We start from the raw sequence: 15,811 nt of genomic DNA, 5'->3' as shown, positions 1-15,811 counted from the left end.
TAGCCTTTGGGTGGTGATGGCTCGTCGGACCTTGGGTGTGGAAGCCCCGTTGGCTCTCCGTGGTGGGGTGCCCCAGAGGAGGGTTGTGCTCGTCAGACTTCCATGGTGCCTCGTTGGACCCTCAGAGGGGGCTGTTGCTGGAAGACAAAAAGACGGTTGTGCTCAGATACTGGTCATGCAATGCAGGACATTTCCAGGAACAGTTGTGCATTGCATGTCCATGGCACACCGGTGGCACTATCTTTTACATTGGATGGAAGATCGTTCCACAGTACTGTGTCCATGTGTTTGCATTGTGATCTGCATATTTGCACAATTCTTGAGTGGTTATGCTAATGACCTGTTCTATACAATGCCTGCATATGTCCATGTGTTGCCTGTAATATGCTTATTTGCACATTACTAGAGCTGTGATAGGCTAATATGTTCTATACAATGCAATATGTATGCTGATATGTTCATGCTTTGCCTGTGATATATACGTTTTATACAAATGCTTGCATTGATGACTATATATGTTGTCCGTCATACAAATAATCATCTCTAATATACAACATAACTGGATGAGCGTGGTTGACTGTGATTTCTTATAGTTCTCTGTGTCTCATCAATCTCAGTCAGTGAGTACCATATAATGTGGGTTTAAAGGTTCTTCCATGGGGGTTCTGTAGGTAGAAACGTTGTTTTGCTACAGGGTCCTACATAACTGGTTTGTATGGTCTTTTTATTTCATTTGGTGGGATTAATACAGTGAGGGAAAAAAGTATTTGATCCCCTGCTGATTTTGTATGTTTGCCCACTGACAAAGAAATGATCAGTCTATAATTTTAATGGTAGGTGTATTTTAACAGTGAGAGACAGAATAACAACAAAAAAATCCAGCAAACGCATTTCAAAAAAGTTATAACTTGATTTGCATGTTAATGAGTGAAATAAGTATTTAACCCCTTCAACTTAGTACTTGGTGGCAAAACCCTTGTTGGCAATCACAGAGGTCAGACGTTTCTTGTAGTTGGCCACCAGGTTTGCACACATCTCAGGAGGGATTTTGTCCCACTCCTCTTTGCAGATCCTCTCCAAGTCATTAAGGTTTCGAGGCTGACGATTGGCAACTCGAACCTTCAGCTCCCTCCACAGATTTTCTATGGGATTATGGTCTGGAGACTGGCTAGGCCACTCCAGGACCTTAATGTGCTTCTTCTTGAGCCACTCCTTTGTTGCCTTGGCTGTGTGTTTTGGGTCATTGTCATGCTGGAATACCCATCCACGACCCATTTTCAATGCCCTGGCTGAGGGAAGGAGGTTCTCACCCAAGATTTGACGGTACATGACCCCGTCCATCGTCCCTTTGATGCGGTGCAGTTGTCCTGTCCCCTTAGCAGAAAAACACCCCCAAAGCATAATGTTTCCACCTCCATGTTTGACGGTGGGGATGGTGTTCTTGGGGTCATTCCTCCTCCTCCTAACACGGCGAGTTGAGTTGATGCCAAAGAGCTTGATTTTGGTCTCATCTGACCACAACACTTTCACTCAGTTCTCCTCTGAATCATTCAGATGTTCATTGGCAAACTTCAGACGGGCCTGTACATGTGCTTTCTTGAGCAGGGGGACCTTGCGGGCGCTGCAGGATTTCAGTCCTTCACGGCATAGTGTGTTACCAATTGTTTTCTTGGTGACTACGGTCCCAGCTGCATTGAGATCATTAACAAGATCCTCCCGTGTAGTTCTGGGCTGATTCCTCACCGTTCTCATGATCATTGAAACTCAATGAGGTGAGATCTTGCATGGAGCCCCAGACCGAGGGAGACTGACAGTTATTTTGTGTTTCTTCCATTTGCGAATAATCGCACCAACTGTTGTCACCTTCTCACCAAGCTGCTTGGCGATGGTCTTGTAGCCCATTCCAGCCTTGTGTAGGTCTACAATCTTGTCCCTGACATCCTTGGACAGCTCTTTGGTCTTGGCCATGGTGGAGAGTTTGGAATCTGATTGATTGATTGTTTCTGTGGACAGGTGTCTTTTATACAGGTAACAAGCTGAGATTAGGACCACTCCCTTTAAGAGAGTGCCCCTAATCTCAGCTCGTTACCTGTATAAAAGACACCTGGGAGCCAGAAATCTTGCTGATTGATAGGGGATCAAATACTTATTTCCCTCATTAACATGCAAATCAATGTATAACTTTTTTGAAATGCTTTTTTTCTGGATTTTGTTGTTGTTATTCTGTCTCTCACTGTTAAAATACACCTACCATTAAAATTATAGACTGATCATTTCTTTGTCAGTGGGCAAACGTACAAAATCAGCAGGGGATCAAATACTTTTTTCCCTCACTGTATGCTCACCTGGCACCCAGCTTTGTTCAACCCATACATATTCTGTTACAAGACTTACTTTACAAAACAACAGACAAATTCTTGATTGGATTTAGGTCTGGAGATTCATTCAAAAATGTTGATTTTGTATTCATTTATCGATTTATTTGGTTCCTGGTTTGGATCATTATCATGCTGGAATATCAATTTTTAACCAAGTCAAAGCTTCTTAGCAGCAGGAACCAAGTTTTTGGCAAGTATGTCCTGGAACATGCTTGAATCTATCTTTCCCTCTATTCTAACAAGGGCACCAGGCCCAGAAGATGTAAAACAACCCCAAAGCAAAACAGATCCACCTATATATGTCACAACATGAGTTTCACCATTTTGGCACCAATACTGATGAGCATGTCCATAAATTCCTGTTTTTTTTCATGTAACCATAAAACAGGGTCCCACGTGTCATTGAGATGCAAATGTGTAAAACTTATTTTTGGGTTCTGCTGTCAGAAGAGTGTGCCATTAATATTATTAATGTTGTATCCTGGATGTTGCCTGCATATCTGGGAGAAATGCAACCATTGCCCTGTGCCTCCAAACCTACGTTTCTCACAGCACATAGTGGTAATATTTTATTGCATCCTTTTCCTACTAAAGTAGTGACTGTCATAATAGCCCTGAACTTATTGATAATGGATTCTATAGTGGGCACTGGTAGATTTTGCTTTTTGTGTATATATAGCCATCACCTGACTTGTGGAGGTCAGTACCCCTTCACCTGAAATTGTGTGGACAGCTCTAACTTTGCTCATGAAAAGGAATGTTAATTATTGATTGCTTCTGTGTGCAACTTCCTTTTATATCCCATGGAAAGTACTGACCTTTGGAAGCTTCTATAAAACTTCCAAAAGCTTCCTATTAACTTACATACAACAGAAAGTTTATGTTGGATTTTATTTGAGACCCTTAGAGGTTGAATACATGTGATGTGAGGCGGTTAAAATGCCCCGTGAGAATTTAATTTCTTATCTGTTTGTTATAATTTACAGTGAATTTTGTTAGGACAGCACCACCTTCTGGCAGTTACTCCAGACACATCTGTTCATACTGTACTTGTAATATGGCATCTTATTCTCCTCAGCTGTTCAGTACTGCTGTAATTTGACACTTTATACATTGTTAGAACTCCTATTGTTTTATTGTGATAGAACTTCACCGCATGCACTTGCTACCTCTTTGAACTAGGATGTGTGAGTGTATGATGATGTATGATGTATGTACCACACTATTGTAATGCTTGGGTAAACTGTAAGTCACCCTGGCTAAGGGTGTCTGCCAAGAAATAAATAGTAGTAATAATATATATATAGAGGCCACTGTGTATATATGTAGATGTATGTTTGTGTGTGTGTATATATATATATATATATATATATATAGACACATATATATCTTCTTGACATATTTGTTTATTCTTTAGACTGTTCTTATCTAAATTTATCTTGCTTGAGGAATGTGTTAGAAAAATGAGAAGATACAAGACATCATCCTACTGATCACTGTAACTCCACCTCTTGACCACTAGCGGTCTCCCAAACTCCAGTTGATGAGAAACATATTGGTATGGAAAAGAAACATATGTTAACCCAACATAATTAAGTGTATTTAATGATGTAATGCATAATTCTCAGTCATCAGGTTTTCATTTCACAACATGATATTGCAGGACACAACTGAAAAATTGCCATATGTGATTTTTTTTTTTAAACCAGCATTAAAAGAGGCTTAGATATGTGCCTAGTTTCTTTGCTTTTTAAGAGCATGGGACACATGAGGAAATATAGGCTTACTGTGTTCTAAGCTAAGTTGGGGTTGTATTTTACTCCAGGGATGAGTTTCAACATTGAATGTTTGAATGTAGCTACTGAAGTATACTGATTAAATTGACTTTAAAATCAAAGGATGGTTACCCTGCTCTTCGCTTTCATTTCAGTTCAGTGAAACATAATTCAATAAATTCTACCAAATTTATATTGCTTAAAGAAAAATGGATTGGGAGTTAAATAGTGTTTCTTACATTTTTTCATAAAATGGAAATCATTGTCATTCAAAAAAATGAATATTATACATTTCAAAAGTGTTCTGTCATGGTCTCTCAAGGAGGACCACAGGGCACGGAAGCTAAGGACCCAGGTGCAGCGCTCGCAGAGGCGGCTGACAGGACAAAAGGGCTAGGCAAGGATGTGGTCGAGGTCACTGGCAATGGTCAGGAACCAGAAGGCTGAGCGAGGGGCTGTGCTGGGCTGGGCTGGGCTGGGCTGGGCTGGGTGCGAGGGAGGGAGGGCAAGGAGCACAGCTAGGTGGAACTGACACCACTTCACCCCGAGTGAGGGCAGTGAGGGGCTTAAGAAGAGAAGCAGAAACTGGGAAGGCAGGTCAATGGGAGCAGAGGAAAGGAACAAAAGTGCACATGGGTGTGGAGGGATGTTAATTGGAAGAGTGACAAAGGAAAGCAGTGAGAAGAGAAAGGAAAGGCAGGGGAACAATGGTGGCCTCTAGTGGGGATAGAGGGTCAAGGCTAGGGAACCATAACAAGGTGTAGGTTTAGGGGGGGTGCATACCACCCAATATTGAGAGAGTACATGTTCCCTCCCACTTCAAAGATGCTTTAATTCATATTTATTATTTACAAGATGGACAGCTGAAATCAAACAACCTCCCCCCACTGCTTGACAACTCCATACTGGACTCTAGGGCTCAACCTGCACTCCATGTGGAGGTTTTTACCAGTTAATCCATTTGGGAGTCATAGCCAGAGGCTTTTACCAAACAGTGCAGAGATTTAACTTCCAAAGCCTTTCTTGGTACAGAAAAACATTTTCCTTTTATTAATTTTTACAAAGTATGTTTTGCCATAGACTTTCTATTCAGAGCTCCTAAATGGTTTATGCTCGAAATAAAATACAAAGAAACTGCGTTGGATTTGAAAAATAGCATCGGCACATAGAAGAGATTAAATGCATTTTAGAGGATTGGGCATAACTGAGTGCCACGATGTAACCTCACATGGGCACCACACAGCCCTACAATGTTAGCTCCTTCTGTCAAGCTGTCACACAACAAAGAAAATTTTAAATTTGCCCTGCCATATTTAGAAAAAACAAAAAACATATTTTGGAATGGCCGCATTTCTGGGTATTCCTTCCTTCTTTTTACAGACTAATTCTAAACTGCTATATCTTTGGCTGCAATATTATGTAAGTGGCTGAATAGATTCCTCCTTCCCAGTTAAGGCTAGAAAACCATTTTAATTGTTTATTTCTTTTTAAGGCTATTGACTGTTTCTGTGCAATTGGAGTCCTGCACAGCGAGAGTGTGAATATGAAGAATGCCCAGTCAGGGGACATAAGGGTGGCAGCTGGTGCCATGGTTAACAGGTGAGGCCTACCCAGCTGCATTGAGTTGAAAACAGAGGTCGTCCCTAGACTGCTTGTCCCTTCAGGCCCTATGATTGATTTTTGTTCAAAAGGCATTCAGATAGTGCCAGCTGCAGGACTTTTCCCGTGTTTTAAAACAATGCCATCATTGTGTGGCCTTGTACCCACGCAACAGCTGCCTGGGACCTACACCCTGGCTGTCTAATAACCAGACACATTCCGCTGCACAACTGACATCAAAAAATATTTTGAAAATAAAGCTATCCAATTGTTTCCATCAGAATGGTGTATTACATATTTATACAGTTGGAACCAGTTTCTGGTATTAAAAGCATATAGTCAATCTCTTATCACACCCCACATTTTACAAATACTTGAACCAACTCTCCTTATGAAAACCAAGCCCATTTTTTGCATACCATTCCAGATGCATACCCAACACACGTGCCCCAGTACGGCACAGAAAATATTGTACGTTTTAGGAGTTTTAGATGGAACATTCCATTAATAAATGTAAGAATTTTATGTATCTAAGAGTTAGTTTTTGCATTTAGAATTATGGATAAAAAAAACTCGTCTTCGGGGACATTGAGTGTGAATGTGTCTTTCACAGGAAACATTTTAAGAATTTGATAGATTATTATTATGTATTTCTTAGCAGACACCCTTATCCAGGGTGACTTACAGCATTTTAATTATTACAAAAGTGCATTAATACAATAAATACAAAATATAATAAGCATGCATCCCAGTACAATGAGGTAATAGTGATAAAATTAGGTAAAAGTGCAGACATAATACATAAGAACATAAGAAAGTTTGCAAATGAGAGGAGGCCATTCGACCCATCGTGCTCGTTTGGTGTCCATTAATAACTAAGTGATCCAAGGATTCTATCCAGTCTATTTTCAAATGTTACCAAATTTTCAGCTTCAACCACATCACTGGGGAGTTTGTTCCAGATTGTGACGCCTCTCTGTGTGAAGAAGTGTCTCCTGTTTTCCATCTTAAATGCCTTGAAGCCCAATTTCCATTTGTGTCCCCGGGTGCGTGTGTCCCTGCAGATCTGGAAAAGCTCCTCTGGTTTGATGTGGTCGATGCATTTCATGATTTTGAAGACTTGAATCAAGTCCCCACGTAGTCTCCTCTGTTTCAGGGTGAAAAGGTTCAGTTCCCTCAGTCTCTCAGTAGGACATTCCCTTCAGACCTGGAATAAGTCTGGTTGCTCTCCTCTGAACTGTCTCTAGAGCAGCGATATCTTTCTTGAAGTGTGGAGCCCAGAACTGTCCACAGTATCCAGATGAGGTCTATCTAGTGCATTGTACAGTCTGAACATTACTGCCCTTGTTCTCAATTCTACACTTTTGACAATATACCCTAGCATTGTGTTTGCCTTTTTTATTGCTTCGCCACACTATTTGGATGGAGAAAGTGAGGAGTACACATAGACTCCTAGGTCTTTCTCATGCATTACTTCACCTAGTTCTATTCCTCCCATAGTGTAATTATAGTGGACATTTTTGTTACCTGAATGTAATACCTTGCACTTGTCCAAATTGAATTTCATCTGCCAGGTGTCGGCCCACAACTGAATATTATCTAAGTCCCTTTGAATAACCTGTGCTGCCGAGATTGTATCTGCTGAGCCACCTATTTTAGTATCATCTGCAAATTTGACAAGCTTGCTAACTATCCCAGATTCCAGATCATTAATATAGATTAGAAAAAGCACAGGCCCTAATACTGACCTCTGTGGAACTCCAATAACAATCTCACTCCAGCTAGGTGTAGTCTGGTCAAGACAATGGTAGGTAAAAGTCAAAGACTTGAATTGGATGTGAGCCGAGATCGGAAACCAGTGTAGGGAGCAGAGTAGTGGAATAGCATGAGAAGATGAGTTCTGGATGAGCTGGAGCAGGCAGGTAGCAGTTAACAGATTGGAGATATGGTTGGAGTAGGATAGAGCAGGGCCAATGGTGACTCCAAGATTCATAACAGTAGAAGATGGATGGAGTGTGGTAGATTCTAGTGGAATGTAGGTGGAGAGACCAGTAGAAAGTTAAGAGCAAGATGGAAAGAAGAGAAGATCAAATTTGGAAATGTTAAGCTTGAGATGATACGAGTGCATCCAGAAAGAAATAGCAGAGAGATATGAGGTTGTGGAGATCAGAAGAGGGAAGAGAAAGGGAGATCTGGGCATCATCTGCATAGAAGTGGTAGGAGAACCCATGGGATGTAATGAGTGTGTCTAGCGACAGAACAGCAGGGGGCCCAGGAAAGAGCCTTTGGGCACACCAGTTAGAAGAGGTTGTGGTGTAGACAGAGATTCACACCATGTCACCTGGTTAGGTGCTGCCATTGAGGTTGGAGAAGAACCAGGTGAGAGCAGTGCCAGAGCACGATCAGCAAAGGAGGAGAGGAGAATGGAGAGGACAGTGTCAAAGGCTGCAGAAAGGTCAAGGAGAATCAGGACAGATGAGAGGGAGGCTATACAAGCAGAGTTAAGCAAGTCAGCAACCGCTAGAAGAAAAGTTTCAACAGCTTCATGAGTGGTGAGATCGAAATGCAGATTGCTGACGGCGAGGAGATGAAAGGGAGTAGATCAGGTGTATAGAGGCGGTGGGTTATTATTATTATTATTATTATTATTATTATTATTATTGTTGTTGTTCATTGTTTCATAAGTTTCTTTTCTTTTAGTATTCTAGTATTTCTAAGTATTATTATTTTTGTTTATTTTATATAGCCTATTTCCTCCCTCTCTTGCCCTCTGTATGTAAATCAAAGTTTTTTTTTCATGAGCAATATATAACTTTATTTTTCTATGCCTCTGAGCCTTCCCTTCATTTCCATTATCACCACTAGGTCTGTTATAACAGAAGTGTTATGAGGATCTGAATGTGGCGAAAGTCCATCATTTATCCTAGAGAGCTCCAAGCAGGATTTATGGGTCACACTTAGATCATTAAAGTTTACAAAGGTTTGGCAACATTTATTGCTGATTAGTTTGGCAGGTGCTTTGATGATTTTAGTTATTTAGGGATCATTTGGAGGATGCCCTTCTTCTACCAGGGACTGCAGTTCATTTTTTGAAGAAGAGATTTGCTTAATTGGTCAATAACTAACGTGTTGTGGATTTAGGAGTGACGTACAGAATTCATTAGATGTAGGCTCCCCAGGATAAACAATAACTCCCAAGGGACAAAGGTGTGCAGTCAATTAAATCAACACAATTGTATATGTCTGTGACAACATTTGCTACTTGACTAGATAAGTCCTTAATATTAATTTGGGAATGGTATTTGAGTGACCAACTTCTGTTACCCCTTTGTGGTAGTCATGTAATGTCAATTACTAAATGGTGATAAAATTGTTATTTTTCTTTACCTAAAATAAATAAAAAATAATAACATGGGAGGTTTATGTAGAACTAAATATCCCCCCCCCCAATTGTTAATGTTAATTAGACTTTCCTTTATAGCTTATATGCATCCTCATACATGTTACGTACACCAGTCTGTAGAATGTGATTAAATGTTCTATGTCCATCTCAACCTTTCACTCAAATAATTAAAATATATATTTTATTCCATGACACCCGATAGTTATATGGAAGACTTGTCTACCATGTCTGTTTTTAAAATGAAGTGCTGGGGTAGAAAGACAGCAAAAGCTTTTAAAGAAAGAAAGAAAGAACAAAACTCTTTCAAATAGTAGTTCACCCAACTGACAAAACGTGTATGGTATAATTTATTTATTAATTTACTTATTTATTTATTTAATTTGGCAGAGGCCTTGACCACCTGCACTCAACGAGGACCTGTAAAAGGAAAGGAGCCATATCGTAGACTGGTATATAGAAAATAATGATAAAAAAACGAATTCCATGCTCTCAAGATTAGATCGAGATATTGGGTTCTCGAGAGAGGAGAACTATTTTTAAAAAGAACAACTGCACCACTTTTGCTAAATCACTGATGTGCGTGTGATAAGGTTAGTCTTGTGTTTGGCAGAGAAACAGGTGTCTCTTTTCTCTCTGTGATGATGGACACCATATTCTTCTTTTAATTGAGTTCGTTCATGTTCTCGTGCAGACCGGCAGTCAGTCAGTCAGTCAGTCAGGCCCACCTGTTTGCAATTGTACAATTGACCCTGCCGAGACACCACAGAGTGCACCATAGCTGTGGCTTCACGCTCTTTAAAACGGCAGATGTGGCTGCTGCTTTAATAAGGATTTCTCTTCCTCACCACTTAAAGATTCCTTTGCAACTATGCAACATAATAACAACTGTGAAAGGCAACAGTTGCTTTTTCAGCATGGGCAGAGTGTTTACCACAAGACTTTTGAAATCCACTGCAGAAGGGAAAAAAAACACATCCTCTATTTTTAAAATGTGCTCAGTTAACCTTAAATGTGTCCTCCTCAACAGGGTGACAGACGCAGAGATTTAAAAATAAATAAATAAATAAATAAATACATGTTCCTGTGTCGGCAAATATTTTTTTCTTCTCTGGACAGCTACTTCTATGAGTGTCGAGTTTAAAAATACTTTCTGAGTTTTATATATTTACTTATTTAATTTATGTATTTATCAATTAGCCTAAAAGAATTACAGATTTAGTTTTTGGTTGTTTTTTTAGCCAATCCTTGTTTGGAAAATTTGACAAAATAGCTTTTCATTTACAAACACTTAAACAAAAACACTATGACACTGAAATTAAAACAGTGTGAAATGTTTATAACATTTATAAAATTCATTGTGTTCAAAGATGGAAAAAGCCACAACAAATTTCTTCATTAGAACCCCCTGTCAAAATTTACCAATGTAAAGCAGCCCAGTAATTTGACAGTTATGACAATTTTACTGTGCATGGACTTTGCTTTCTCATTAATTTGCATGGAATATATTATGGTTTTCAGTTCCTGTATATGGTGTCCTTTGCTTTCCTATACTTGAGGACGGTTTACCATGGTATACTTCCATAAAGGTTTATAAGGGAGTACCTCTTTATAATGTGCAGCCAGTGAACATGAATGGCATTTTTTTCCTTAAGAAACCATGTGAAACAAATTAAAAATGTCTGATCTCAGAACCTGATAGTTCTGTAGGGCTTATAGTCTAATCATTTCTCTAGAAAGTTGTTATTATGCCAGTTATTTAGTTCAATTAAGTTGGGCTGAGTCAAAACAAAAACCAGAAGGGCCCTCTCATGGGCCTTGAGATCCTTTAAAGCAGACAGTTTAAGCTTGGGGAAATGCAAACCTCTCCCCCCGATCTGTCACACAGTCTTATACCAGCACACTGCTCTGAGATGAGCACCCCAGATTAAATCTGACCTCCCCGTATCATCTTGTTTACAAAGCGAGGAAACTAGACCCAAAACAACCCTGGCATCAGTGTGTGTCCAGAAGAGCAACCTCAACCAAATTTTTCTGTGAGCAGAGGAGGGGTGGATTTGTTTATTTGTCTCGCTCTGGTTATGTTTGGTTCTGTTTTGCTTTCCTAACTGCGGTTTGAATGCAGCAGTGACCGACACTGCCTTTCCAAAAAGAAAAAAGAGGGGGCTGATGCATATGCAGACTGCCTGGGCAGCTACTATTCCAATGCAGAACCTTAATAACCTACATATTTTGGTCCTATACAAACTAGGATTGGTATTATGATTAGTGCGGCTGACAGCTTGAGTTTGTGTGATATTTATTTGCATTTAATGTACTCATTTGACTTCCCCATTAGCTCAACAGGATAGTTCAATCCAAGATGATGTCATAAAGCATGATCTAACTTGAGGGCATGGAGATTAAATCATACATTTTCCTTTAATTTAAGGTAATTAAAGGAACAGTCCTCCCTTTTTTAAGAAGCTTTTTTTGTCTTGTTGTTTTTATTGGATTTCACATGGAAAAGTAGACACTCCTCAAAAAAGGTGTTCTTTACAGGCTGACAAAAATCGAAATTATTTTATGTATCGAATAACCCATTTTAGGGCCAGGTAAAACCACACTTTTATTTTCTAAGTACCCTCTTATCCTCTTTCATCATACAAGGCACAACACAGATTAAATCAAAATCTAGACCCACCATCTAATAGCAAACTGCAAACCTGTATTTCATAGTTGTTACTTTTATAATTAGAAGAATGTATCTTCTTTTTCAAAGTGAAGCCGCAACTGAGAACAGTTTTGCATTTTTTGTATTAGCGGGTGGGTCAAAGTTTTCATTCAATCCCAGTCTTAGTTTAGTATATTCTTTAGTACATCATCTATCTGTCTGCATTTTTATTTCAGAACATCTGAATATAAACAAAGGAATTGGATTCCTCCAGTCATGTCCTGCAAAAACAAATGTACACGTGAAACTATACACACCTTCATTAACAAAAGCAAGCTGCACACGTAAAAGTTTCTTTGTTTTCAATTTTCAAAATATTTCTGTCACCGTGTTACTGTCCTCAGAGAACATGTTATTGCATGTCCATCGCAGAACAGTACTTAGCAGCGTGGGACCCAGTGATGTCATAGTACTGATGCCATTCATTTTACATGTCAGGACACTTCCATTAAGACAAATTTGCTGTTTAAACTGTTGATCTTAGTTTTGTACTTACAATTATGTAGGGTCTAACTACAAATCTAAAAGAGGAAAAGCCAGAAATATTGTTTTCATTTAACATTATTTAGAGAAAACCTAAAAACCATTAAAGTAGTATCCAACTATATATCCACTTGTAACTTCCTATACATATAGTGATGTCAGCTGATTTTACAGAAGTTGGAGACATGTCTACTCATGTTAAAACCATTTGACACGTCTACTCAAGTCATTCTCAGGTTTTGTTATGATTTGATTTTTTTTTTCTCAATGTGTTCCAATGCTTTCCTATACAACTCCATAGAAAAGTGCCATATCAGTAGAAGAGATACCAGGGAAAGTCACCAGAGTGCTGATGCATGCTTTCTTCCCAATGGGGTGCTTGGCCGCAGTTTGTTTGGTGACAGTTGTCTGTCATCTGCTGGCTGTTTCATTCCCACCAGCTGTCAGTGGCTGGGTTGTGGCCTCTAGACACCTGTCTTGGTCCAGCTATGACAGACCACTGCTGCAGGGCTGTCTGTTTTAACCTGATCCCTGGATTTTGAACAATCAGCAACCCAGCCCCAATGAATGCTGCTTGTGTCTTTTGTACAGCCTACACACCAAGAGACACTCCCAAGCCAAAAAAACACTCCCAGCCTTTAATTCTTGCCCCTTTAATTACCCTTATGGTGTTGTTTTAAGCACTTCTGAGTACCAGGGTAGACATCAGTTAAAGGGTACGGTAGTTCTTGAGTAGGTTTATGGGATGGTAAGGATAAGGGTTGGCATATATAAACAATTTGAAAAGTGACAGGTGTGGCTCTAGTTCCCAGGATTAAAAAATACTACAGTAATGTACATACTTTGGCACAACACTCCTAATGTTGTCCTGCCAATAATGTCCCATTGAGTTTGAATTTGAATTTGAATCTAGTAGGTTGCCTCTGTATTTTTGCAGGAACTATAGTCTTACAATTTACAACATTGTAAATTACTAGTTTTGCTATATTTTCAATTTCTTAAAGGTTTTTTAAGCCACCTCTGAACTACTTCAGACAGTTCAGACAACTTAGACCTTACATAACAGCTTGTGTAAAGACCTACATCAGTACTGTAGTACCGTTTTATGCATTTCAATAACACTTCTGAAAAGGTTACCAAATAAGCTAATGAGCACTGTCCCAATCACATATTTAATTCTTCAAATGCATATAAAATAGCGTATTATGCTTACAATTATTAAATCTTCCTAGGGTTTAACCTATTTTGAACTTTACATAAATAGCAAATTTGAACATTTTTAAATAAAGGGTGCTATGAACAATAAAGCATAATACTGCTGTCAGACTTGGGTGTCTGCCTATGTGGAGTTTGCATGGGTTTTCTCTGGGCATCCCAATACATGCTCTCAGGTTGATTGACTACTCCAAATTAAACTTTAAATTTCTCACATTTAGTACTTGCTCCCTTGTGAGTTTATTGTTAACTTCAGAAAGCCAAATCCTTACTTTGAAATTAATAATTTTACCACTAAGCATAGCCATGCAACTGTTAATCCTGTTCCCTGTTTCAGACAGACGCAGCATTTACTCCATATTTTAAACTATATTTCGGTCCTTCCCATTATATACAGAGGTGGAAAGAGTACTGAAAAATCCTACTCAAGTAGAAGTACTGTTACTTTGATGAAATTTACTCAAGTAGAAGTAAAAGTACTGGTATAAAAAAAACGACTCAAGTAAAAGTAAAAGTAGCTCATTTAAAAAGTACTTGATATTAAGTACATATTGTTGATATCAAAAATACCAGATCATTCTTGATATCAGAAATTGTATTTTGGATACCAGAAATTGAATTCTTGATATCAGCAATTATGGATTAAATGTTACAATGGCTTGCCATATGCCTTTCAACAAATCATACAATCATACATGTGTGTGTGCATGAAGCATTAGTTACAATGGTAAATGGAAAAAATTGTATGTAGCCTGTTTCTAATTATGTTTCATACCACAAAGTTGTGATTGTCGGAATTAAATATAATAATAATATAATGCTTCTTTATTCTCCTCATAGGTATAACTGCTACGAAGTACTTTTTTTAAATGATCAATTTATTTATTTAAGGAAAAAAGTTATCCAACACCAACTGGCCCTGTGTGAAAAAGTGAAGCAGCAACCCAAATGCACTTTCTCATGGCCTGTGTGGTGAGCCGAGCCCTGTGCATAGTGCCCAGGGCAGGGGGGATGTTTCTCGTGGCCCGCGTGGTGAGCCAAGCCCTGTGCATAGTGCCCAGGGCAGGGGGGATGTTTCTCGTGGCCCGCGTGGTGAGCCAAGCCCTGCCCATAGTGCCCGGGCGGGTGGGATGTTTCTCCTGGCCCATGTGGTGAGCCGAGCTCTGCCCATAGTGCCCGGCCTGGTGGGGTTGTAGAGTTGGGCGTCTGCTGCCGGTGCCTGTACGATGGTGGGGGTGATGACATCTGGCTGCCCACGGTGCCCTTCGTTCCCCTCTGCAGCCACGAGTTGCTGTGCCTGGTTGGGGGCAGCGTTGAGCTGGCTGTTGGATGTCGTGTTGGGGACAGCATTGAGCTGGCTGTTGGAGGTTGTGCTGGGGGCTGTGTTGGTATTGACTCGACTATAGCAGACCTCCATGTCCTGGGCACAAGACATGACATATGTGCTGGGGAAGAACTCAAATAGATGTGTCAAGGTGAAAAATTGATGGTTCTGGACTTATATGGGGGTAATCCTGTCATCTGGGTCCATCTTTAGCATCCTCTTCAGCAGGTCAATGAACTGCAGCCGGTCTGTCAATTCCCCCAGCAAGTCATTCCCTTCCAGATCCATTGGCACATGGAGCAGCGCCATGTCATCAAAACCACTGGACATGTACAGCCGCTGCTCCTTTGACTGGATTCCCGTCTCTCCCTCATGCTCCTCTGGCTTCTTCAGTCTCCACAGAGAGTCGGCCGAGTCTCTCTTAAAGAACTCTTCTGTCTTTGTCCCGGCACTTAGCAGGTTCTCCGCAGGCAAACCCTGCATCTCAACAATGTACCGGATTTGATCGTACACCGATGCCCCGGGCACAGAGGCCACCCCAGAAGCAGCTCAGCAAAGATGCAGCCCAGCGACCACATATCGATGGCTTGATTGTAGGGCAGGCCAAGGATGATCTCTCGAGCCCTGAAGTATGTGGCTTACATGCAGGCAGAGCGCACTGCCTCCGAGACATGGATGGCCAGGCTGAAGTCGATCAGCTTGACTTGGAGGGGCTACCTGGCTGAGTCCACCAGCATAATATTGTCAGGCTTGAGGTCAGTGTGGATCATCCCCAAACTCTCCAGCTTCATCAGGGCAGTGGTGACCTGCTGCAGGATGGGCCTGATGTGCTTGAGGGGCAGGGGCCCGAAGCTGAGGAAGTCAATACAGTTTCTGATCCAGCATCTCGAACACCAGGCACAAGTGGCCCTTGTACCTGAAGCA

The 15,811-nt window shown here is 40.4% G+C and overlaps 1 pseudogene; it reads right to left on the bottom strand.

Moving 5' to 3' along the window:
- Positions 1 to 14,521: 14,521 nt before the first annotated feature.
- Positions 14,522 to 15,465, bottom strand: LOC136719367 (homeodomain-interacting protein kinase 2-like; annotated as a pseudogene).
- Positions 15,466 to 15,811: the final 346 nt, after the last annotated feature.

Source organism: Amia ocellicauda, chromosome 23 (genome assembly GCF_036373705.1).
Source record: "Amia ocellicauda isolate fAmiCal2 chromosome 23, fAmiCal2.hap1, whole genome shotgun sequence".
NCBI lineage: Eukaryota > Metazoa > Chordata > Actinopteri > Amiiformes > Amiidae > Amia > Amia ocellicauda.
This window is presented reverse-complemented; position numbering and strand designations above follow the sequence as displayed.